At 42.8% G+C, this 25085-nt stretch overlaps 1 protein-coding gene across 4 annotated transcripts in view; it reads right to left on the bottom strand.

Annotated features, from left to right (window-relative positions):
* Nucleotides 1–25085, bottom strand: part of PNPLA4 (patatin like phospholipase domain containing 4) — a 318980-nt gene that overhangs the window by 51871 nt on the left and 242024 nt on the right. The gene's annotated exons all lie outside the window — the stretch shown is intronic.

Raw genomic sequence — 25085 nt, 5'->3', positions numbered from 1 at the left:
GCAGTTAGTGAGTGTCTAAAAGGATGTGTTACTTCATGCCTAAGTTCTTGCATTCATACGGTCTTGAATTGGTAAATGGTGGCATTGTGGGTATTTTAAGGTTTTTGTGTTAGTGTATGATGGTTTATGTATTACAGTAATATGGTTGTTGTGAGCGTGTACTATTTTGGGTATGTATGAAAGTAGGTATGTTAGTGTATGATAGTGTAAGTATAGGTTGGTTACTGGGTGGACACTTGTTGGGTATATAGACATATGCTGCTGGGTGTAAACGCAAAAACATGGCTGTGTGGATGTTTTATAAAATGTGCGAGGCTGGGTACTGGTATTTGTGTTGATAAATAATGGGCATTTTGTGGTGATATTTGATGCTGACGTAGTGTTGACAATTGTATGATTATTGGAGTGTTTTCTTATAATGTTGGGTGATGCATGTATGATGGAGGGTGGGTTGGATATGTAAAGGAAAATGTGATGATGGTGGGGTTGTTGCCGTACGAAGTATTAATTAATTTTACTATATTGTGTTATGTGTTTTTGAACAAGTGAGTGATGTACTGAAAACTGTATGCTGATGGTGAGAGTTAGTGCTGTGGGTTACGGATATAAGGTGAAGGTAGCACCTAACGCAGGACATTTCTGATCTTTTTAGTTCTTATGGCAAAGTCACTGTAAATATATTTGTCAATCTGAACTCCCTTTCAACTTAAGTTCGTTTATGGATTTTCTATTGCTTTTGTAATTACATTTTGTAAAAAAATATCTTCACCTTATACTGCAAGTTCACCCTGCTAGGTCAACCATCACTATTCACTCTCCCCCCCACCCCCAGTTATTATCTGACAAAGCTTAAATTGAAAATCATTTAAAAGAACCACTGATTAGAAGTATGTAAAAGGATGTCTGATAGTGTGACTGAGTTCTTAGTGACATTGTAGAGCATTTGGATATGCTTGTTCTGTGGGTGCACAATGGTTGGTGTATTAGCATTTGATGGTCAGTTTGTGGGTGTATGATGCTGGATATGTGCATGCACAATAGAGCTGTTTGGATACACTGTGGCAGGTTTATTGTTGTATGAAGGTGGCTGTGTGGGTGTATGATCTTGGGTGTGTAGACATTATGGCCCTCATTACAACAGTAATTATAAGGTAAGTACACTGCCATTTGTTGATGTATGTTGGTATATGATGGTTTGAGTTGTATGTACGTGTGGATGAATTGGTATATGATTTTTTTTGTGCGGACATTTGATGGTGTGTGTGTGTGTGTATGATGGTAGAAGCGCTGGCTTAGGATGTTGTTGGTGTGGATGTAGAATGTTGTGTATGCGGGTGCTTTTGTATTATTATGACATTGGTTTTGTATTATCATGACATTGGGTGTGCTGCGGTATGATGTTGGGAGTGTTAGACAAGTTACTTATCTTAAGATGGATACTCGATCTAACTGCATATTCCTCACTTTTAGAATATCTTCAGATACCAGACTGGATCGAGATAGCTTCATCACCAGTATTCCTGTGCATCCATAGGTGGCGTTGAGTGACTCTGCTTTAGATCCATATCACCCTGAAAGTGACAGAACTGCATTTAAGCGCCAAACCTGCATACTGCTCTCAGGTTCTTATCTCTGTCCCTTTCTGCATCTTTATACACAGAGCATAGAATAGCTATTGGAAGTTGTGTGCTGATCTCTACTTGGGATATTTTTAGATGTTAGAGAGGCGGCTCCACAGAAGATTTAGGACAGAGGGCAGTGACAAATGTGCGGTTAGATTGGTTAGAAAGAGAGTTACCAAAGGTAATTAACTTGCTCTTCTGATGGCCAGTTCTAACTGCAGGTTCCTCATCTTTAGATTCGAACAGATACCAATGCAGTTCCTCTCAACCCTGGAGGGTCTGGAGGGTCTAGGAAGAGCGGGTCAAGACCAAAAAGTACTGCAGGATCAAATGAGCAAGTCACCTCTTCCTTGTGTCATGATCTGGGGCTCCTTTCAGAGCTTCAGGAGGTGGATTTCTAACTGGCAGACTAAGAACAGGGCAGCAGGAGTTGCGTATTTCCGACTGTTGACTGAATCTCCGGTTGTGAAGGCTGACATTGCTTGTAGTCTAGCCCCATGGAACAGACTCTACATTTTTTTAATGAATTGGGGAACTATTTCTCTGGCAATAGTATTACCAAAGAGCATGCTGTGGCTGTCCTTAAATCTCTCTGACTCTGGCCCACAACCCTCGAGAATTTGTGAGCCACCTAAAGCCATATCCATATATGGCAGTCCTTTAGGATTTCTTATGTTGAGGAGTGTTCAGAGAGGAATTAGGATTCTATATCAGGACCGGAGGCTCGGATTATGCTTTCTTTTTCTTTACTGAAAATTCACAGCAGCCAATTAAAACACAATAAACAAAAAACTTCATCTCCCAAGATGCTCTAGTCCTTGTATCACGTGCACCAATCACAGTATGTGACCTTATTCTATATAATGCTTAACCCCAAACGTCATATCCTCTTTCTTTGCTGCTTTGCAGCAGATAAGTAACATTTATCTCTCGTTTACTTTATTGTACATTTTCATACAGTATTTGATTGTTGTATGTTAAATCTTTATAGCGACGCGATTCCGCTCGCTTCACTGTGTTATTTATTGTATTTTCGGCTTCTTGCCGGGTATTGACGGTGTTTTTGATCACCGATTAAGTGTGGAGCGAAGCGGGAGTGTTATACGCGCTAAAATGCGGAGTCTGTCTTCTATTGCAACGAAGGTTGCAACGCGCGCGATTCTGACGAGCCGATCTCCTTTCCCTGTGTATTTCATGGAGATCGGCTCGTTCTGACCAGCGCGCGAGGCATCGTGATTGCAATAAAGGGAAATACAGAGACTTTCAACACCCCTGACGCCCAACTTAAATCCTTGCTGGGTTGTAAAATCAAATCAAGGCTTTGCCTAGAGTGGTGAATACAGGCAGCTTCCTCCACTATTTACTGTTACTTGACTTGTATATTTTTATATATCTATACCATTGTTATATGCCTGTTTATATATATATATATATATATATATATATATATATATATATATATATATATCCAGTGTAAAGTGCCTCTTTAGGGGGTTTTTCCACTCCCCCTGTATTTTTCTGATTACATTGAATTTATTATTAATATCATGGCTCAGTGGAGTGACCATGATGCAGGGTATTACCCTGAAGATACTGACAACCAATTAGAGGTGAATTTGGTTGAGGCACTAGACTCCAGAGTGCAACAGTCAGTTAATGATGCCCTGGTGAGAGCCCTTGGCCCATTTTCAGGGCAACTATTAGAATATGCCCAATCCCAGGGCTGGATGGCTGAGAATACATCCTCCATAGCGGAAGAAGTACTTCCTAAGGCACCTTCTAAGTCCAAGTCTAAATCTAAAAACCTGACAAGGGACGAACCTGCTGGTGACCTACATGCAGATATGTTTGAAAAACTGCGTAGGAAAAGGAGTGCGGAACATAATTACAGCACTCAACAGGATTCTTCATCCTCTGGGGATTCTGACGACACGGATTCGGATGACTTAACCGAAACAGCGCCCAGTAAAAAAGCCAAAAAACAGCCCACGGCCCTTCAATTTTTGGACTTCGATCCTTCTGATATTATGCACCCTAGGTCTTCTAATTGGGTCCCATCTTCGGAGGTTGCTCAGTATGTGCATGCAAACATAAGAAAAAGTTTTGATAAAGAGGTTCGCTCTAGACTTAAGGCAGAATGTCCTAGACCAGATTTGGACAATAATGTGACGGACACTCCAGAAATTGATCCTACCATGATTACATATCTGAAAAAATACGCAAAAGACCCCAAGAAAGGTCTAGATAGATCATGGTGCCTCTACCAAGATAAATTACTGGATATGTCAGGACCCTTAAGAAAAATCTTAGATTTGGCTGTCGCTTCCAAGGAGTCAGACACTCCTGTTAACACGGACGTCCTCCTAGGTTGGGCCCAGAGGGCAATTTGTCTCTTGGGTAACACAAATTGTGCTATTTCCACCAAACGCAGAAAATCTATACTCATGAGAATGGACCCTAAATTGGTAGACTTGGCCTCGTCAGAAGGTAGAGGTAATTGGTCCACAGACCAGGCTGATACCACGTTCTACCCTTCCCCCCCGAGGAGGGAGGTCCAGATTCCGCAGAGGACATCGTAGACAACAAGAAGCTATCCAAGACTCGTCCTATACCGGTAAGCATTATTCACCATTCACAAGTTACACTGGGCGGAAGAGTGAGATTGTTTGTGGACAAATGGAAAGAGATCTCTGGGGATCCTTGGGTTATTCAGACTGTGACAGGCTTTCACCTGGAATTTATCAGCTCCCCAATCCAGGTATCCCCTCCTATAAATATGATTTTTTCCCAAGAAAATCAGAATTTTATAGATTTAGAGGTTCAAACTTTGGTAAACAAAGGAGCAGTAATCTATGCAACCCCTCAACCTTCCGGGTTTTGCAATCCCATTTTTGTAGTAGACAAGAAGGGAGGAGGTCATCGGCTGGTACTGAATTTAAAAGACTTGAACTTTTGGATAGTGTACAGACACTTCAAGATGGTAGGGATTCACATGCTGAGCGATATCCTTCTAGAAGGAGACTGGATGGTGCGGTTAGATTTAAAGGATGTGTACCTCTCAATTCCGGTCTTTGCCCCTCGCAGGAGGTTCCTTCAATTTCAGTGGAAGGGTCATTGGATGGAGTTCACGGCTCTCCCCTTTGGCCTATCCTCGGCACCATGGTGTTTCACAAAGCTATTAAGACCAGTAGTGGAATGGTTGAGAACCAAGGGTGTTCGTCTTATCATATATCTGGATGACATCCTACTGATGGCGCAAGACTCCCTGACTTTGTTGACACACTTGAATTGGACAATCAGTCTGTTACAAGATTTAGGTTTCCTTATCAATGCGCAGAAGTCATTGTTGAAACCAGCACAAGTGATAGAGTTTTGGGGTTTCAAGATCGATTCGATTCTTTCTCAGTTGATTCTTCCTGCGTCGAAGATTCGCAACATCAAGAGGGAGTTGAGATCGGCTCGACTGAGGCTGACGATTTCTCTAAGGAATATTGCTCGTTTGGTGGGCCTGTTAGCCTCATCCATTCAAGCAATTTTTCCGGCCCCTTTGCATTATCGTGCTCTCCAGAGACTGAAGATCCAATACTTGAGACAAGGGTTGAGTTACTCGGCTCTGATTCCTCTGACCCCATAGGTCAAGGAAGAGATCCAGTGGTGGCTTCACCACATGGAAGCATGGAATGGCAGGGCCATCTTCGGTTCTCACCCAGAAATTGTCATAGAATCAGACGCCAGTCAGTGGGGTTGGGGAGCTCGCTGCAGCTCTTTAGTCACAGGGGGACGTTGGTCAAGAGGGGAACAGGATCTACACATCAATTGCCTGGAACTCCTGGCGGGGTCCTTTGCAATAAAGAGTCTATCCCCGAACAAGACAGACTACTGCGTTCTTCTGAGAATGGACAATATTTTGGCAGTCTGTTATGTCAACAAGTTGGGAGGAACAAAATCCAGAGTTCTTGCAGAGATAGCCAAAGAATTTTGGCATTACTGTCTGAGTCACAGATTAGTGGCAATGGCGGAATATCTTCCGGGGGCTCTGAACACAGTAGCAGACTGGAACTCCAGATATCTGTCAGATCCCAGCGATTGGAAACTGGATCCGTTGATTTATCAACAGATAGTCCAGGAATGGGGTTGCTGCGAGATAGATCTGTTTGCGTCTCGCCTCAACACTCAGATCCCGAAGTTTTACAGTTGGAAACTGGATCCACAGGCGATGGCGACGGATGCATTTTTACAGAATTGGCACTCTGTCCTGAGTTATGCGTTTCCCCCTTTCCTATTGATTCCCAGTGTCCTGTCTCAAGTACGGAGGCAGAAAGCAGACCTGATCCTGGTGACCCCATTGTGGAGGTCTCAGCCTTGGTTCCCTATCGCACTCCAATTAGCGTGTGCTCTTCCATTGCTGATTCCTCCTCGTCAGGACCTGTTGTTGAGTCCGGAGGGCCTTGAACATCCCTTGATTGTCTCGGGGACCCTAACGTTGATGGCATGGAGGGTGTCAGGTGAAGATGGAAAACCCCAGGACTTTCGCAACAAGCTAAAGACCATATCAAAGGAGCATGGGCAAATAGCACCCACAAGAGATATGCTTCTGCATGGCGTAGATGGGATAGTTGGTGCAATGGAAGGGGTATTAATCTCTTGGAGTCAAGTATTGATTTAATTATCAACTTTTTAGCGGAATTAGCTTCTTCTGGACTAGCCTATAGGACCATTAATAATTTCAGGTCTGCAATTTCATCGGGTCATACACAAATAGATGGCAAACCGGTAGGTGAACATCCTTTAGTATGCAAACTCTTGAGGGGTATTCGTTTTTCGAACCCTCCTCAAGCCAAAAATTCAGTTCTTTGGGATGTAAACATTGTTTTAAAATTCTTGGATTCTTGGCCCAGTAATAAATACTTATCCCGTAAACAGCTTTCTGCCAAACTAATTATGTTGCTATGTTTAGTATCTTGCAAAAGAGTGGCGGATGTTAGAGCATTACACTTATCGGGTAGAATTTATTCTCCAGAAGGTGTAACGTTTAATATTTCCAGAAGAACTAAGAATAATTGCAGGTCAGTATCCGATCCCTGGTTTCCAGATAATTCAAAATTATGTGTGGTTCAGTGTCTTAAGGACTATGAAGTGGTTACGGAAGAGTTTAGGCAGAACATGAATGAACAGGTTTTAATTGCATTACAAAAACCATTCAAGCCAGTCTCCTCTGCCACTCTTGCGAGATGGATAAGGTGGCTTATGAATGAAGCAGGCATTGATATTAGTCATTTTGGTGCTCATTCAGTTAGAGGAGCTACGGCATCTAAATCTTTTTCGCTAGGTTCTAGCCTAGAAGACATTATGAAATCAGCAGACTGGTCATCTGAGGGGACTTTTCGTAAGTTTTATTATAAACCGGTGCTTGATGTGGCCTCTGTTGTTATGGGTCAGCTTTGAACTAGCATAATCCAAGCCTCCGGTCCTGATATAGAATGAAAAATGTTCTAGCTTACGCGTCAAGAATTTTCAATTTTATTAAGGACACGGAGGGGAGGATTATCCCACCCTATAATGAATAATGATGTTTTATATATTTTATGTTTTGAAATTTTATTCATTTAGACCCTCCCAGTGGGTTATATTGGGTTTGAAATGATAATATTCTTATGATTGTTAATATATTACATTGTTATGAGAATATTACCAGCCTATTTTTACTATTTTTTCCAGGATCGGATCAGAAGAATTCTTGATGATCTGTGCATCCTGATATCGATGTGTTAAAGATCCAATCTTTTCCTTGAGTGAGAAGTCGACTTGAAGTTCCACCTGGTTTTTCCTTCGTTGGACGTTCCGTTACAGGATGAGGTTCCGATTCATCCATTACAGAAGAGTTCGTTGAGAAAGGAGTTAAAGTTACTGGTTTGGTCAAAGAAAGAGGATATGACGTTTGGGGTTAAGCATTATATAGACTAAGGTCACATACTGTGATTGGTGCACGTGATACAAGGACTAGAGCATCTTGGGAGATGAAGTTTTTTTTGTTTATTGTGTTTGAATTGGCTGCTGTGAATTTTCAGTAAAGAAAGAGAAAGTATAATCCTCGCCTCCGTGTCCTTAATAGAATTGAAAATTCTTGACGCGTAAGCTAGAAAAGTTTTCATTCACCTTCCTAGTCAAAACCTGCATAACTGAGGTTCTCACATGCAGCGGGTTTGGTAAAGAAGTGTGAACACTGGATGCATGTCTATGTCACTGAGATATTATCCGACTGACAGTAGCAAGAATAACACTTCAACCATGTGACATCAAAGCATCAGTAATGGCAGCAATAATTGCCAGCAAAGATCCTGAATAAGCTGACCCTAGTTGGAGAATTTCTGTTAGAATATTTCCTGTTGGCTCAAAGTAAGGCAAGTCCAGATCTTGCACCTTAGCTGTCCCCCCTCGGAATAGCACTACAAATGACGCACTATTTTCTGTTGGAGGCAGCCCATGTATGAATGTAAACTGAAATATAAATGGACTCCCAGCTTACCACCAGATAACAATTGTGATTTTGTTTTTCAAAAATATATGTAGGGACTTAGATAAGTTAAAGAAGATACCTATACTTAGGTCTGCTAACTTCACTAGAAATAACTTGGACCCCCAGGAGAGGAGGGCACTTAGAACCATTCAGAATAATGACACAATAATTATCAGAGAGGCAGACAAGGATGGCTGTGAATTAGTGATGAATAAAGCCAAATACAACAACTAAATATTCAACCAATTAGATAATACTTTGTGCTCTAACCCCTGAGACCAAATCCTATCTCTGAGATTGCTATTAAGAGCAACAAGAGGACTGAGATGTGGTATGACAAAGGACTCTTGACTCTGGATGAATATTTCTTTTTGAAAACTGATAGGCCAATATATATGTGTTTTATACACTCCCAAGGTTCATAAGGATGCCCTAATCCCCCCTGGGTAGACAGATAGTGTGGGGTATTAGAGGTCCAACGGAAAGACTTTCTCAGTTTATTTACAGTTACTTATAGCCTTTTGTAATCAATTTGCCGTCCTATGTTTGAGATATCAAACATGTACTGAACATAATTAATGGCATTTCATAGGAGGATAGCATGCTGCTAGTAACACTAGATGTGGTGTTTCTGTACACTAATATATTACATGAATTAGCTATGAAAGCTAGGACTCAGTTTTTAAACAAAAGACTGACTGAATTCCTTTCACTCTGAGATGCTTTTGGAAATGATACGGCTGGTCCTTGATAACTATGTTTTCTTATTTGAGGGCAAGTGGTACCACCAAATTTGCAGGACCGCAATGGGCTCCAGATTTGTTCAATCTTATGCCAACCTCTCTAAGGGATGGTTTGAAGGGGAGCGGGTCTAGTGGTACTAATGATGCAAAATGGGTACAGTACAGCCCAATACTAGGGGCAATACATTGATGACGTCCTGGCTGTTTGCACAGGGACTGTGAATGATCTGCTTGCATTTTCAACATAGTTGAACAATAATACATGTAACATGGCCTTCACTGTTAACTATGATCCAAAGAAAATTCAGTTTCTTGATTTAGAATAATGTGCATGTGGAACAAGATTAGGTAGCTGCATGCATCGCAAAGGGACCTTGTGCAATGCGATTTTACATTCAACCAGTGTGCACCCTATTCATCAAATAATGGCTATTCCATACGAAGAGATGGTCAGAGCAAGCATAAATTGCAGTTCATATGAGGAATTTAGGGAAAAGTTAAAAAACATAGAAAGGATATTTCTCATAAGGGGGTATGACAGAAACACCAAGAGCATGTGACAGAGCTCTCTGACTGAATAGAGAAGAGATGCTCAAAGATTTTAAAGCTAAAACTCATAGATTTCCAAATAAGATTAGACTTATATCTACATATGGAGATTAGTAAAGTATTTTACTAGACATCCTAATATTACTTTCCGTAAGGGTGTGTAGGAAAGTACCATCTTGCCTGGCATGTTACCCCCATATTTCACTGTATATATGTTGTTTTAGTGTATGTGTCACTGGGACCCTGCCAGCCAGGGCCCCAGTGCTCATAAGTGTGCCCTGTATGTGTTCCCTGTGTGGTGCCTAACTGTCTCACTGAGGCTCTGCTAACCAGAACCTCAGTGGTTCTGCTCTCTCTGCTTTCTAAATTGTCACTAACAGGCTAGTGACCAATTTCACCAATTCACATTGGCATACTGGAACACAGTTATAATTCCCTAGTATATGGTAATGAGGTACCCAGGGTATTGGGGTTCCAGGAGCTCCCTATGGGCTGCAGCATTTCTGTTGCCACCCATAGGGAGCTCTGACAATTCTTACACAGGCCTGCCACTGCAGCCTGAGTGAAATAACGTCCACGTTATTTCACAGCCATTTACCACTGCACTTAAGTAACTTATAAGTCACCTATATGTCTAACCTTCACCTGGTGAAGGTTGGGTGCTAAGTTACTTAGTGTGTGGGCACCCTGGCACTAGCCAAGGTGCCCCCACATCGTTCAGGGCAAATTCCCCGGACTTTGTGAGTGCGGGGACACCATTTCACGCGTGCACTATACATAGGTCACTACCTATGTATAGTGTCACAATGGTAACTCTGAACATGGCCATGTAACATGTCTAAGATCAGGGAATTGTCACCCCAATGCCATTCTGGCATTGGGGAGACAATTCCATGATCCCCTGAGTCTCTAGCACAGACCCGGGTACTGCCAAACTGCCTTTCCCGGGGTTTCACTGCAGCTGCTGCCAACCCCTCAGACAGGTTTCTGCCCTCCTGGGGTCCAGCCAGGCCTGGCCCAGGAAGGCAGAACAAAGGACTTCCTCAGAGAAAGGGTGTTACACCCTCTCCCTTTGGAAAAAGGTGTCAGGGCTGGGGAGGAGTAGCCTCCCCCAGCCTCTGGAAATGCTTTGATGGGCACAGATGGTGCCCATCTCTGCATAAGCCAGTCTACACCGGTTCAGGGATCCCCCAGCCCTGCTCTGGCGCGAAACTGGACAAAGGAAAGAGGAGTGACCACTCCCCTGACCTGCACCTCCCAGGGGAGGTGCCCAGAGCTCCTCCAGCGTGCCCCAGACCTCTGCCATCTTGGATTCAGAGGTGTGCTGGCACACTGGACTGCTCTGAGTGGCCAGGGCCAGCAGGTGACGTCAGAGACTCCTTCTGATAGGCTCTTACCTGTGTTACTAGCCTATCCTCCTTCCTAGGTAGCAAAACCTCCTTTTCTGGCTATTTAGGGTCTCTGCTTTGGGGAATTCTTCAGATACCGAATGGAAGAGCTCACCAGAGTTCCTCTGCACTTCTCTCTTCACCTCCTGCCAAAGGATCAACCGCTGACTGCTCAGGACGCCTGCAAAACCGCAACAAAGTAGCAAAGACGACTACTGCAACCTTGTATCGCTTCATCCTGCTGGCTTTCTCGCCTGTTTCCTGGTGGTGCATGCTCTGGGGGTAGCCTGCCTCCTTCTTGCACCAGGAGCTCTGAAGAAATCTCCCGTGGGTCGACGGAATCTTCACCCTGCAACCGCAGGCAACAAAAGACTGCATCACCGGTCCTCTGGGTCCCCTCTCAGCACGACGAGCGTGGCCCCTGGAACTCAGCAACTCTGTCCAAGTGACTCCCACAGTCCAGTGACTCTTCAGTCCAAGTTTGGTGGAGGTAAGTCCTTGCCTCCCCACGCTAGACTGCATTGCTGGGTACCGCGTGATTTTCAGCTGCTCCGGCTCCTGTGCACTCTTCCAGGATTTCCTTCGTACACAGCCAAGCCTGGGTCCCCGACACACTAACCTGCAGTGCACAACCTTCTGAGTTGTCCTCCGGCGTTGTGGGACTCCCTTTTCTGACTTCGGGTGGACTCCGGTTCACTCCTCTTCCAAGTGCCTGTTCGGGTACTTCTGCAGGTGTTGCCTGCTTCTGTGAGGGCTCCTTGACTTGCTGGGCGCCCCCTCTGTCTCCTCATCCAAGTGGCGACATCCTGGTCCCTCCGGGGCCACAGCAGCACCCAAAATCCCTAACCGCGACCCTTGCACCTAGCAAGGCTTGTTTGCAGTCTTTCTGCGTGGGAACACCTCTGCAAGCTTCTTCACGACGTGGGACATCCATCCTCCAAAGGGGAAGTTTCTAGCCCTCTTCGTTCTTGCAGAATCCACAGCTTCTACCATCCGGTTGCAGCTTCTTTGCACCCTCAGCTTGCATTTCCTGGGCATCTGCCCACTCTCTACATTGTCGTGACTCTTGGACTTGGTCCCCTTGTTTCCCAGGTACTCAGGTCCGGAAATCCACTGTTGTTGCTTTGCTGGTGTTGGTCTTCCTTGCAGAAACCCCCTATCACGACTTCTGTGCTCTCTGGGGGTTATAGGTGCACTTTACACCTACTTTTCAGGGTCTTGGGGTGGGCTATTTTTCTAACCCTCACTGTGTTCTTACAGTCCCAGCGACCCTCTACAAGCTCATAGGTTTGGGGTCCATTCGTGGTTCGCATTTCACTTTTGGAGTATATGGTTTGTGTTGCCCCTATACCTATGTGCTCCTATTGCAATATACTGTAACTTTACATTGCTTGCATTACTTCCTTTGCTATTACTGCATATTTTTGGTATTGTGTACATATATCTTGTGTATATTTGGCATCCTCACTGAGATACTTTGGCATATTGTCATAAAAATAAAGTACCTTTATTTTTAGTATATCTGTGTATTGTGTTTTCTTATGATATTGTGCATATGACACCAGCGGTATAGTAGGAGCTTTGTAGGTCTCCTAATTCAGCCTAAGCTGGTCTGCTATAGCTACCTTCTATCAGCCTAAGCTGCTAGAAACACCTCGTCTATACTAATAAGGGATAACTGGACCTGGTACAAAGTGTAAGTACCCCTTGGTACCCACTACAAGCCAGGCCAGCCTCCTACAGGGTGGGACTATTAAAAATCATATTATTCTGAGTTATTCAAGAGGCAAGGGTTTCCACAAATGTGGAGGGTGTTCTATGTGAAGGATTGTCAGGGAACTTACTACATTTACTGATAACAACAGTCTAGTCTACCATCTGAGAGAGAATATAAGTTGCACTTCATGACTTTTAGTGAATGTCTTTATCTGCAGATGTGACAAAATATATGTTGGCAGTACCATCAGACTGGTGAACGAGAGTTGCTTAATACTTCAGAGTGGTTAAACAGGAATATAATAGATATCCGTTTGCCCACCGTACTCGTACATGAAGAAGACAAGGAATTCACAAAGGTTTTTACTTTCATGCAATATATACTATCCAATCAGACAAAAGGGGTGGCAATTGAGAGTTACAATTACAACAATGTGAAGCGTTGTTGATAATGAGACTTAAAGATGTAGAAGAGGGTTTGAATATCGATCATGAACTACGTTATTTTTTCTGGGCGATTAAATTGTATAATCATGGAAATAGAGGCCTAGAGTTTGGCTTAATGTAAAGAGATAGACAGACATGCACTCACCATAATGTGTATTCATCAGCAAGTACAGACCAGGGACTGAGTGCTGAACTAGTCATATTGTCTGTACGCAATGAATTATGACTATGACCATACATAGACCATATAAACAAGTTTTGGACTATAAATTCTGTATAAGCAGACATGGTCACAAACACTTTGAACGTGTTAGTTCAATACTGAGTACATATTAGAGAATATGTACTATGGACACTGTTCAATAAACGGTTGGTGATAATGATTCCTAGTGCATAATGGGCTTAAAGCGATGATGTATTTCTTAGGTGACAGATATGATTGTAATTGCTTGTACGATGTACATGGAGACTAGAGTTTATAACACTGGATATGAGTAATTCTCGACTTTGATTCCCCTTTTGAGACTCAAATTTCATACATTTTCTTCACAACCATTTTTCTAATGTGACAAAATCTGTACCCCTTGGTTTTATCAGAGGCACAATGGCATAAACTAATCCTCTTTTCACTTACTTTGACCTCAGTTTCACACACTAACATCATTACCACGTTTCAGAGCCCTTGGGTCTATCAGAGGCACAATGGTACGAACTAATCCTCTTCGCATTTAGTAACACAAGCTAAGTAAGACAACATTATATACAGTGATTTACTGGTTTTTCATTGGATATGGTTTAAGCTATACTCGGGGTGTTGTTTGATTTTCAGATAGGATATTTCTTATATCGTCCTGCCACTATTTAATGGAGATAGGATCTTATTGAACGTAACTTATCCTGCATAGTGAACTACGATATTTTTTATACCAGTAAGCATTAGAAATTAAGGTTATTTTACATTCGAACATACTACAAGATGGCGGGTGATTTAGTTACTCTCATAGCCCTACATCTATTTTGTTGAAACTTGGGCGATTGTTTTGCAATATCTTACACTGACGGTACATGACATGAGGCCTCTTGGCATGTACAAAAGGCAATTTAAATATGGAGTTCGAGTTCCACATTAATATCGTACGGCCAGAAGCCGCAGCTACTCTGGAGCACTCTCCCAGGTATGTTATCGATATCAGTGGATGCACTTTGACAAGTAGCTAATATACTTGGAATTCTCTGTAGATAGACTGTTTGGAGTGTATGTAGACAATGCATGTCTGTAATGAGGACGTGCTTGATACTGGAATCAAGTGACGACCACTTATTGGAAATAATAAATGGACTCAAAGGTGCCTTGATATACTAGCACAACATAGCGTACCACAGCCTTGCCTATATTTCGTTGCAGATTATATTGCAAAAATAATATAGAAAGGTTTTGTCTCACCAGAATACCATGGAATCAGCTATTTAAATATTTACTTTTTTGCATGATACGTATCTTGGATTGTTTTGGTCCCACTAGGTGCATTCTTGTAGATTGGTCATGTCGTTGATGACTTAAAAACAGGTATATACTATAGGGACTATTGATTGTATTTGATCTCACTGATTTGTACAGGAACTATACATGAATTTGATTTACAGACAAGAATGTTTAATCTACAACACTGATACAAACAGGTAAGATATGATTGTGGAGTTTGTCAAGTTTGATATATGACCTCCGCATTAGCAGTAAGTGAGTAAATATGAATTTCAGGACACTTGTACTTACGAGACAACACATATAACGCAGGCATGTGAGACACATGGAGAACGGGACTGTTAGGTATGTAGGGACACAAACAGTTCAAGAATGTATGTACTACTAACGCATATATGCTGCTGGAACAATGAATTGTTATGTGAGTGATCATTCGTTTATATTAACCTAGGGAATGCATAGACAGCTCTCTTCTCTACTTGACAATATTTATCAATCACACCTATTATTTTTAGTGCACGAGTGGCTTGGTTATGCCTTAGGTGACAGTACTTACAATCAGAAATATAAACGCCTCCTTGAAATTATATACAATTTTCAATCTTTGTTTTAGCCCTGAAGAAGTCAGCTGCAACTCAAGCAGCCCTGATGAAACATGTGTTGGCATTGCACGGGTGTTGGTGATTCGACCAAATGAAAATAAAGTTGCAAAAGAATAGATTAGGGCGTCACAATAAGATCTAGTGGAAGTATCTCGTCCGATGGGGAGTTCGAATTTAGGATAACAGGATGGTTATCCTAGTAGAATCAGGGAGGGTTCCCCAGGGTAGGGGGGTTGGGTTTGGGTGGGAGTTGGTGTTGGTGTTGGTGGAGGGGGTGGGAGGCACTGGGTGTGGGGGTTTGGGATGGGTTAGGGGGATTAGGTGGGTTGAAAGGATAAAAATAAGAAAGTCCTCATATGTTGTATACCTAGGAGGGGGGTGTGCTGTGCTCATGACGTTTTCCTTTTCTCCTGACAGATATGTCTAAGTATGGGAATTTAAGGTTGAAATTTCTTTCCTGGAATGTGAATGGTTTAAGGGTGGTAGGCAGGAGGAGGAAGATTTTTGAATATTTAAGATTGGCGGAAGAGGAGATTATCATATTGCAAGAAACTCATCTCCAACAAACAGAGTGGGAGACCTGGGTTAAACGGTTGAATTGGGTTTCTCTTAGCGTATGCTCCTCCCAAACTAGTGTGATAAAAGGCGTGGCAGTTCTGGTCAAAAAATCCATAAAACCTAGGATAGGATTGGTGCAAGTTGACCCTAGAGGGAGATGGGTAGTGGTAGAACTGTGCGCATCTGGCTATTGGGTCACGGTGGCAGGCTATTATGGACCTAACTTAGATGATCCCACACCGTTTCAAGAGTTATTCAATATTTTACTTCTAGCTAGATATCCAGTGGTACTAGGTGGAGATTTCAACATATTGTTAGACCCTGTATACGATAAGTCAACCCCTCGAGGTATGGATAACTCTCCTAAAATGAGGGCACAGGTGAAACAAGCCATGCAAGATCTAGGATTGGTAGACATATGGCACTGCAGAGGAGGCGAAGGAGACAGATATACATTTTACAATAAAAATTATGGGCATAGATCTAGGATAGATTTTTTTTTAATACACAAAAGCTTATGCCCAGAGGTCAGAAAGGTAGCCCACAATCCTGCTCACCTCTCAGATCATTCAGCTGTAAAATTACACTTGGATATCAGGGTCGTAAATAAGGGTATTAGATGTATAATTAATCGCGCTATACTATTAGACGACTCTATAGTAGAAGCATTAAAAAAAGACACAAGAGATTTCTTTCTTTTGAACCAAGGTACGGCAAGTTTATGGTGTGTTTGGGACACTTTTAAGGCCTATATTAGAGGGAGGCTTATGAGCCTGGCAATATACAAACATCGTGAAGAAAAAGAGAAATTGGGAGATATGGAATTATCTCTAAAAACCTTGCAAGCTGCAATCCATAAAGCACGAGCAGAAGAGAAGGTCAATTTATTAGAGGACTTGATATGTCAAGAGGTTAATGTTCGGACTAAGCTAGAGGTTTTTTTGGAAAATCGTAGTAAGTTAAAGTGGGAAGCTAGTCGATATGCTCACCATGAATATGGAGAAGGTTGCAGTAAGCTACTAGCATGGAGGTTAAGTCAGACCTCTCTAAAAGATATATTTCAGCAGTCAAATCGGACTATACGAATCAGATTTGTGTGGAGCAAGAAGAGATTGAGGGGGCATTTGTATCTTTTTTCCAAGACGTATACTCAGAAAGCCTGGTTAATTCAGACGAGTCGATTAGTGATTTTCTAGAAAAACTACACCTTCCAGCTCTAGAAGATTCCGAAAAGACCCTATTAAATTGTAAAATAAATGAGGCTGAGCTTATTGAAGGCATAAAAGCGTTAAAAAAAGGAAAGGCCGCTGGTCCAGACAATCTACCTAATGAATTGTACAAGGTTTTGGGGGTTTTGGGGGAAGTTATAGTCCATTTTTATTAGAATTATTTAATTCTATGCTGGTTGAGGGGGCTCAGACGCCTAAATCCTGGAGAGAGGCTATAATTTGTCTAGTTTTAAAACCAGGTAAGGATCCAATGTCTTGTGCATCTTACAGACCCATCTCCCTGTTGAATGCCGATTACAAACTGTATACAGGGATTTTAGCCAGGAGATTAGGGAGTGCTATAGGTAATCTGATTCATACGGATCAAAAGGGTTTTATGAAAGGGAGGTATCTCCAGGATGTAACACATGAGTTATTCGCTGCAATAGACCTGGCGGAACAAGAAAAGGCTCCGTTGGCGATCCTGACGTTTGATGCAGCAAAGGCCTTCGATCGGGTTAATTGGTCTTTTTTGAGGTTAGTGCTGGAAAAAGGAGGCTTGGGATTTCCTTTTGTTAGGACAGTCAGGGAATTGTATAGACGCCCCTCAGCGAGAATTCTGGTCAACGGCCAGTTATCACAAGAATTTAGGATTTGGCGGGGTACGCGACAGGGATGTCCATTGTCTCCCTTGCTTTTTAATTTATATATTGAGCCTCTGGCAATTTCTCTTCGGTTAAGTAAGGAAATTATTCCATTTCAAAGTGGGGACTGGGAAAAAAAAGTAGCATTATATGCGGATGATCTTATGCTATACACCAAGGATGTTAGTTCTACCCTACTTGCGTTCAATACTTTGATGGAGCAATTTGGTAAATTTTCCGGTTACAGCGTAAACACAGAAAAGACAGAAATAATGTGTTGGAACTTGACTTATGCTTCTCCTTTAGTCAAACAAGAGATCAGATATTTGGGTATTCGATTAACAAATGACCTAAATGAGGTACCTAAACTAAATTTTAACATAACATACAGAGAAACCAAAAAATTGCTAAAGGCGTGGGCCGCTCTCCCTCTTTCCATAATTGGAAGATCCAACATTTTGAAGATGTGCATTCTCCCAAAATTTACCTTTTTATTTAACACTATTCCATTAGAGTTTAAGAACAGCTGGTTTAAAAAACTACAGGGGGATTTATCCTCGTTTGTATGGGCCTCCAAAGGAGTAAGGATCTCGTGGAAAAAGATGAGTAGAAAAAAAGAGTGGGGGGGCATTGCGTCTCCAGATTTCTTCAAGTATTATCTGGCATTTCAATTAAAAAACATCAGAAACCTATTGAATAAGAAGTCAGAATATGATCCGGCTTGGAAAGCCTTAACGGCACACCTCGAGGAAAGAGCAGATCATTTTCTATATAAATTCGGCCATCCTAAGTACTTCAAGAAGGTACGCTTGAAGACACTCAGGCATGCATGCAACATTTGGATGTACTTTCAGAAAGCGCTAGAGATACCCTATTTTTGCAGCTCTGCCCCCATTTGGGATTCACCTGGTACTCCTGAATGCCTTACTGATAAATTATCAATTCCTTTGAGAGTGAGTGGGATTGTAAGATGGGGCCAGATAATGGAAGGACCAGAACTGTTAAGCTGGTCGACACTTTATGAAGGGACTGGAGGGACAGTCTCCAAATTCAAGTATCTTCAGATAGCTAGTTGGGTTAAATCGCAACAAACAGGAGAAATAGGAAGGAATATATGGGAAGGAAAATTAAACCAGAAAATCATTAATAAAGAAGTCGCTATGTGGTACCATGCTCTGTTGGAAGCAACAAGGGATGGGATATCCCTTCCCTTGTTGAAGTGGGGGGGGATTTTTCCAACTCTAGATGTGAAATCTTTATGGTATAGGTCCTGCTCAGAATTGTGGTTCACGACCAGCCCGGCAGAGTTGAAGAAAAACCACTTTTTCACACTTCATAGGGTTTACTGGACGCCGGCTAGATTAACAGCTATTGGGAAAACTCAGAAAAACTGTCCGAGGTGTGGTGACGATAAGGCAAACGATATACACATGTTTTGGCAATGTTCAAAGTTGTGGGAATATTGGGAGGAGATAGGAAACACTCTAAAGATAATATTTAATGTGAAAGTAAAATTGGATCTCTCTATGGTGGTGTTTGGGGTCAGCGAACAGGGTATGAATTATCAAAAACTGTCAACACATCAGGAGCATTTGTTGTTTGTATTAATACTCTTGGCTAGGCGAGAAATTTGTCGTAAATGGGTTGACCCCTTTCCCCCCCGCTCTAAGGATTGGCAAATATCTGTAAATCGAATGTGTATAATGGAACAACGAGGTCCCCTTTCTAGAAGGGATAACTTCTGGATGAATTGGGAAAATGTCTACCAATAGTTCATTACTTCCCTTTTTCTCTTTTCTTTCCCTTTTTTTTTTTTTCTTTTTTGTATATTACTGTTTTGCTGTCTGGTCTCCGCCTTGTGCAAACTTAGTCCAATGATTAGTACTCCCCTTACCCAATATTGGGTGATGCTTTGGTTTAAGACTAGGTTTCATGGAAAATAGTATATCCTGGTTGATGGCATACGATTGGGAGAATAATAATACGTAGACCAAACGGGATGTCCTAAGGGTTACGTTTCCCTCGTTCGGAACTATTCTTCTCTCCTCCAAAGCAAGGGTGATAATTATGAGGACAAAAAAAAAAAAAAGAAAAAAACAAAAAAAAAAAAAAGAATAGTTATAAATACAACGTGGACGTAATTTAGTGTGCTCGAAGCTGTTGGACAAATGGAGGCAGCCCTTGTGGCGAGTCAAGCTTCATTTCAGGGGTGGAGTCTAGCCACCTAGAATTTTTTTAATCCAAGTATAGTGAGAGGGGAGTAATTCAGTACACTGCTCCTCATAATCACTATCCTGAGGGTCCATGCACATTTCTCCGATAGGGTCAGATTGAAAAAGAGAATGGAGCCTCTGCTGATAGTTGGGACGTAGTAGTGGATGTGGGTTAGTCAGACTGCATAACAACTGATTGTACTTTCATAATATTGCAGAGTGACATTGGTCGAACTTAGGCCGATGTTAGTTCCAGGTTCAAAATGGATATCAGTCTTCTATCGGCACAGGTGGAGTGGTTATGGACGCTGGTGCGAGGGAATCGGCATGAATCTTGGGGCCAGCATGGATATCTATACCACAGTTGGTACAGGCTTTGTAACAGGTCACAAGGAATTAGACTGCTTCCAGGGCAGGCTCACCAGAGATAAACTGGAGAACCATTATGTTCTGTGTAGCCAGAAGGCATGTCAGAGGGACTCCAAATCGCACCAAAGATATGCAATTTTGCCACTAGCTGCTGCAGGTCAGCAGTGGCAAGGGGAACTTGCAGCACTTCGAAACCAGCTGAGGAATCTGTTCTGAAAATGGGGACTTTAAAACAATGGAATGCATCTTAACACCCCTACATCATTCTCTTCTGTGCCTCTGTCGAGGGACAAGGTTGAGAACAATCCAAGACTAGGTTGCAAGTGCCCCATATATCCTCTTTGTACCTCATGTACAATGGCAGAAAAAAAACAAGGAAAAATAATGTGCCTTTCTACCAGGAAAAATAACTTGCCCTTGCAACAGACAAGCAATGCAAGGCCCTACAGACTGCTATCCTAACAGATCAAATCAGAAATTATACAAAGTCAGGTATTTAGAGCAAAAACTAAAAAAGATTCAAAGGAGCTGTCGGAGGTGTTAAAGAGGGGGAAGGATAGGCGTTACAAGGGAGTAAACAATGGCTGTAAAACTTTGTCTGCAAGATAGACTGTCTGATAAAAAGACGAAAAATAAGATGCACACATACGTAATTCAGTACATTCAGTAGTGGGTAAGGCACTGCTTTGAATAACTAGATAAACTGGTACATAAGAAGAGTGTCAGAATTACCAGTCGTGGGTCAAAAGGGAAGATGCTAGTTAAAGAAACAAATAGATTAGACATAAAAAATTGTTAGAAATTAGAAAAAGCAGTGAATGGATGAATCCCTTAACATTTCAATTTAGTAAGCAAACTCTAGGGTACACAACTAAAATTAACCCCTTAGCTGCTGGGCCGTTTCCCCCCCAGTGCTGAGCCCTTTTTTGGCTATTTGGGGTAGCCTTCATAACTTTTTGTCCACAAAAGCTATCCACGCCAAATTTGCGTCCTTTTTTTCCAACATCCTAGGGATTTTAATGGTACCCAGAGTTTGTGGTTTCCCCTGGAGGAGACCAGGAAAATAGCCAAAATACAGTGAAAATTTCGTTTTTTCCAAAAAAAATGGGAAAAAAGGGCTACCGAAGAAGGCTTGTGTTTTTTCCCCTGAAAATGCCATCAACAAAGGGTTTCTGGTGCTGAAATCACTATCTTCCCACCTTTCAAGAATGGGCAGACTTGAATCAGAAAACCACATTTTCCAACACAAATTTGGCATTTTACTGGGACATACCCCATTTTTACTATTTTTGGTCCTTTCAACCTCCTTCCAGTTAGTGACAGGAATGGGTGTGAAACGAATGCTGGATCCCGGAAAGCTAAACATTTCTGAAAACTAGACAAAATTCTGAATTCAGCAAGGGGTCATTTGTGTAGATCCTACAAGGTTTTCCTACAGAAAATAACAGCTGAAATAAAAAAATATTGAAATTGAGCTATAAACAACAGCCATTTTTGTTTATGTTTTACTCTGTAACTTTTTCCTGCGATGTCAGATTTCTGAAAGCAATATACCGTTTTGTCTGCTGGACTCTTCTGGTTGCGGGGATATAAAGGGCTTGTAGGTTCATCAAGAACCCTAGGTACCCAGAGCCAATAAATGAGCTGCACCCTGCAGTTGGTTTTCATTCTATACTGGGTATACAGCAATTCATTTGCTGAAATATGAAGAGTGAAAAAGAGGTATCAAGAAAACCTTTGCATTTCCAAAATGGGATCAAGATAAGGTTTTGAGGAGCAGTGGTTATTTGCACTTCTCTGAATTCCGAGGTGCCCATACTAGCATGTGAATTGCAGGGCATTTCTCAAATAGACGTCTTTTTTACACACTCTCTTATATTTGGAAGGAAAAAATGTAGAGAAAGATAAGGGGCAATAACACTTGTTTTGCTATTCTATGTTCCCCCAAGTTTCCCGATAAAAATGATACCTCACTTGTGTGGGTAGGCCTAGTGCCCGCGATAGGAAATGCCCCAAAACACAACATGGACACATCCCATTTTTTGATAGAAAACACAGCTGTTTTTTCCAAAGTGCCTACCTGTAGATTTTGGCCTCTAGCTCAGCTGGCACATAGTGAAACCTACCAAACCTGTTCATTTTTGAAAACTAGAGACCTAGGGGAATCCAAGATGGGGTGACTTGTGGGGCTCTGACCAGGTTCTGTTACCCAGAATCCTTTGCAAACCACAAAAAGTGGCTAAAAAAACGAGTTTTCCTCACATTTCGGTGACAGAAAGTTCTGGAATCTGAGAGGAGCCACAAATTTCCTTCCACCCAGCGTTCCCCCAAGTCTCCCGATAAAAATGATACCTCACTTGTGTGGGTAGGCCTAGCGCCCGCGACATTTTTTGACAAAATACAGAGCTGTTTTTTGCAAAGTGCCTACCTGTAGATTTTGGCCTCTAGCTCAGCCGGCACATAGGGAAACCTACCAAACCTGTGCATTTTTGAAAACTAGAGACCCAGGGGAATCCAAGATGGGGTGACTTGTGGGGCTCTGACCAGGTTCTGTTACCCAGAATCCTTTGCAAACCACAAAAAGTGGCTAAAAAAACAAGTTTTCCTCACATTTCGGTGACAGGAAGTTCTGGAATCTGAGAGCAGCCACAAATTTCCTTCCACCCAGCGTTCCCCCAAGTCTCCCGATAAAAATGATACCTCACTTATGTGGGTAGGCCTAGCGCCCGCGACAGGAAATGCCCCAAAACACAACGTGGACACATCACATTTTTTCATAGAAAACAGTGCCTACCTGTGGATTTTGGCCTCTAGCTCAGCCGGCACCTGGGGAAACCTAGCAAAACAGCACAGTTTTGAAAACTAGAAACCCAGTGGAATCCAAGATGAGGTGACTTGTGGGGCTCTGAACAGGTTCTGTTACCCAGAATCCTTTGCAAACCTCAAAATGTGGCTAAAATAACACGTTTTCCTCACATTTCGGTGACAGAAAGTTCTGGAATCTGAGAGGAGCCACAAATTTCCTTCCACCCAGCGTTCCCCCAAGTCTCCCGATAAATACGATACCTCACTTGTGTGGTTAGGCCTGGTGCCCGCGACAGGAATAGATTACACAACGGTCAATGTTGGTCCTTACGTGAGGCAGCTGTTGACCCTGGGGTGATCCATTCCTGACACAGGCACTAGGTGTAGGCCCTCAAGTGGGGTAGTGTTTTTATCAGGACAGGTGAGGAGTCACTGGGTGGTAGGAATGTTGTGGATCCCAGCATATTCCTGTAGTTTGTGTGACAGAAATGTGAGAAAAATTGAGTTTTTTTTTCAACATTTCAGCTTTGCAGGGTATTCTGGGTAAGAAAACTTTGGGGAATCCACACAAGTCACACCTCTGTGGACTCCCCCGAATGTCTAGTTTCCAGAAATGTTTGGGTTTAGTGTGTTTCTCTATATGGCCGCCGAATCCAGGACCAAAAACACAGGTGCCTGCCTTACAAAACCAGTTTGTTTTGCCATAGATAATTCTGATGTCTCCACAATATGATTTGGGTGGTGGAATTTGGGGCTGAACTAAATTGGGGAGCTCCCAAGAGAGCACTCTCTCTCTCTCTCTCTCTCTCTCTCTCTCTGCTTGCCGCCGCATTCACCTGCTCTCTGGGTTGGCCTAACCCACTATTACCCAGTTGCACGAACAGCTTGCGAAGGGACAGCAGGACTGTCCTCATCACCTCCCTCATAATGTACTGGAAGAGGAGTTATCGAATGGGACTCCTCTGACTGAAAAATCACTCCCAGAGTCTGCGCCATTGTCCTATCCCTCAGATGCTGTCTCAGTATCTGATGTCTCAGTCTCTGATCCTATGTCAGAGCGGTCCTCTATAACCCGAGTGCAGGCAGCAGTCATCCATCAAGATGCCATCTCTGCTATTGGCTAAACTGTTGCTCTAAAACACTAGCCTACGTAGACAGTCACAAAATCGATGGTGTGTGTGAGATACGTGCAACAGTAGAGGCCACCTTACCTGCGCTTCTTCCCTCAATCAGCACGTACTTTCAAGATACTCAAAAAACACCTTGTCACATACCATTCGTCACAGTCTTTAGCACCTCCTGCGCCCAGTCCAACAATCATTATTGGTGCTCCCACTCCCTCCTCCTCGGATTCCCTCATTACCACCCAGCAAAAGTGCCCTTCATCTCTCCATAGCCGCCCTCCACCCCGCACATACATTTCATTGGTATTATAGCGCAGGTAATGGCTGACTTTACTAATGTACTCAACTATTTACATAAAATACAGATTTGCTCTTTGCAGTAGGCATATAAACCTTCTGCGCTTCTTTATGGCACTATAACTGCCACTAGACAAGTCAGACCCTTTTCCCCCCAGGGAAACCACACACATATTGACAAAAGTGATATATATATGACAGCCAACCACCTGAAACTCAACTCAAGCAAAACCGAAATAATCGTCTTTGGCCCACACAAAAACACCTGGGACCCTCATGGTGGCTAACCACGCTAGGCCCTGCACCCACCCCCACCAACCACGCACGCAACCTCAGCATCATCCTAGACTCCTCCCTCTCGATGACCCAACAAATCAACGCTTTCACCTCCTCATGCGTTAACACACTCCGTATACTGAAAAACATTCAAATGGATCCCCACAGAGACCAGAAAAACTGTCACTCACGCACTCATCAGCAGCAGGCTTGATTACGGAAACGCCCTCTACGGCGGCACCACTCTAAAACTCAAGTGCAAACTACACGCATCCAGAACTCAGCAGCACGACTCATCCTCGACCTCCCCCGACACAAACACATCTCTCCACACCTCAAATCCCTCCACTGGCTCCCCATTGACAAAAGGATCACCTTCAAGATCCTCATCCTCGCACACAAATCACTCCACAACACAGGCCCTGCCTACCTCAACGAGAGTCACCTTCCACACCCCCACACGAAACGTCCGCTCAGCTGACCTCTCTCGCGCCTCTGTCCCCCGCATCAAACACACAACCACC

Source organism: Pleurodeles waltl, chromosome 8 (genome assembly GCF_031143425.1).
Source record: "Pleurodeles waltl isolate 20211129_DDA chromosome 8, aPleWal1.hap1.20221129, whole genome shotgun sequence".
Lineage (NCBI taxonomy): Eukaryota > Metazoa > Chordata > Amphibia > Caudata > Salamandridae > Pleurodeles > Pleurodeles waltl.
This window is presented reverse-complemented; position numbering and strand designations above follow the sequence as displayed.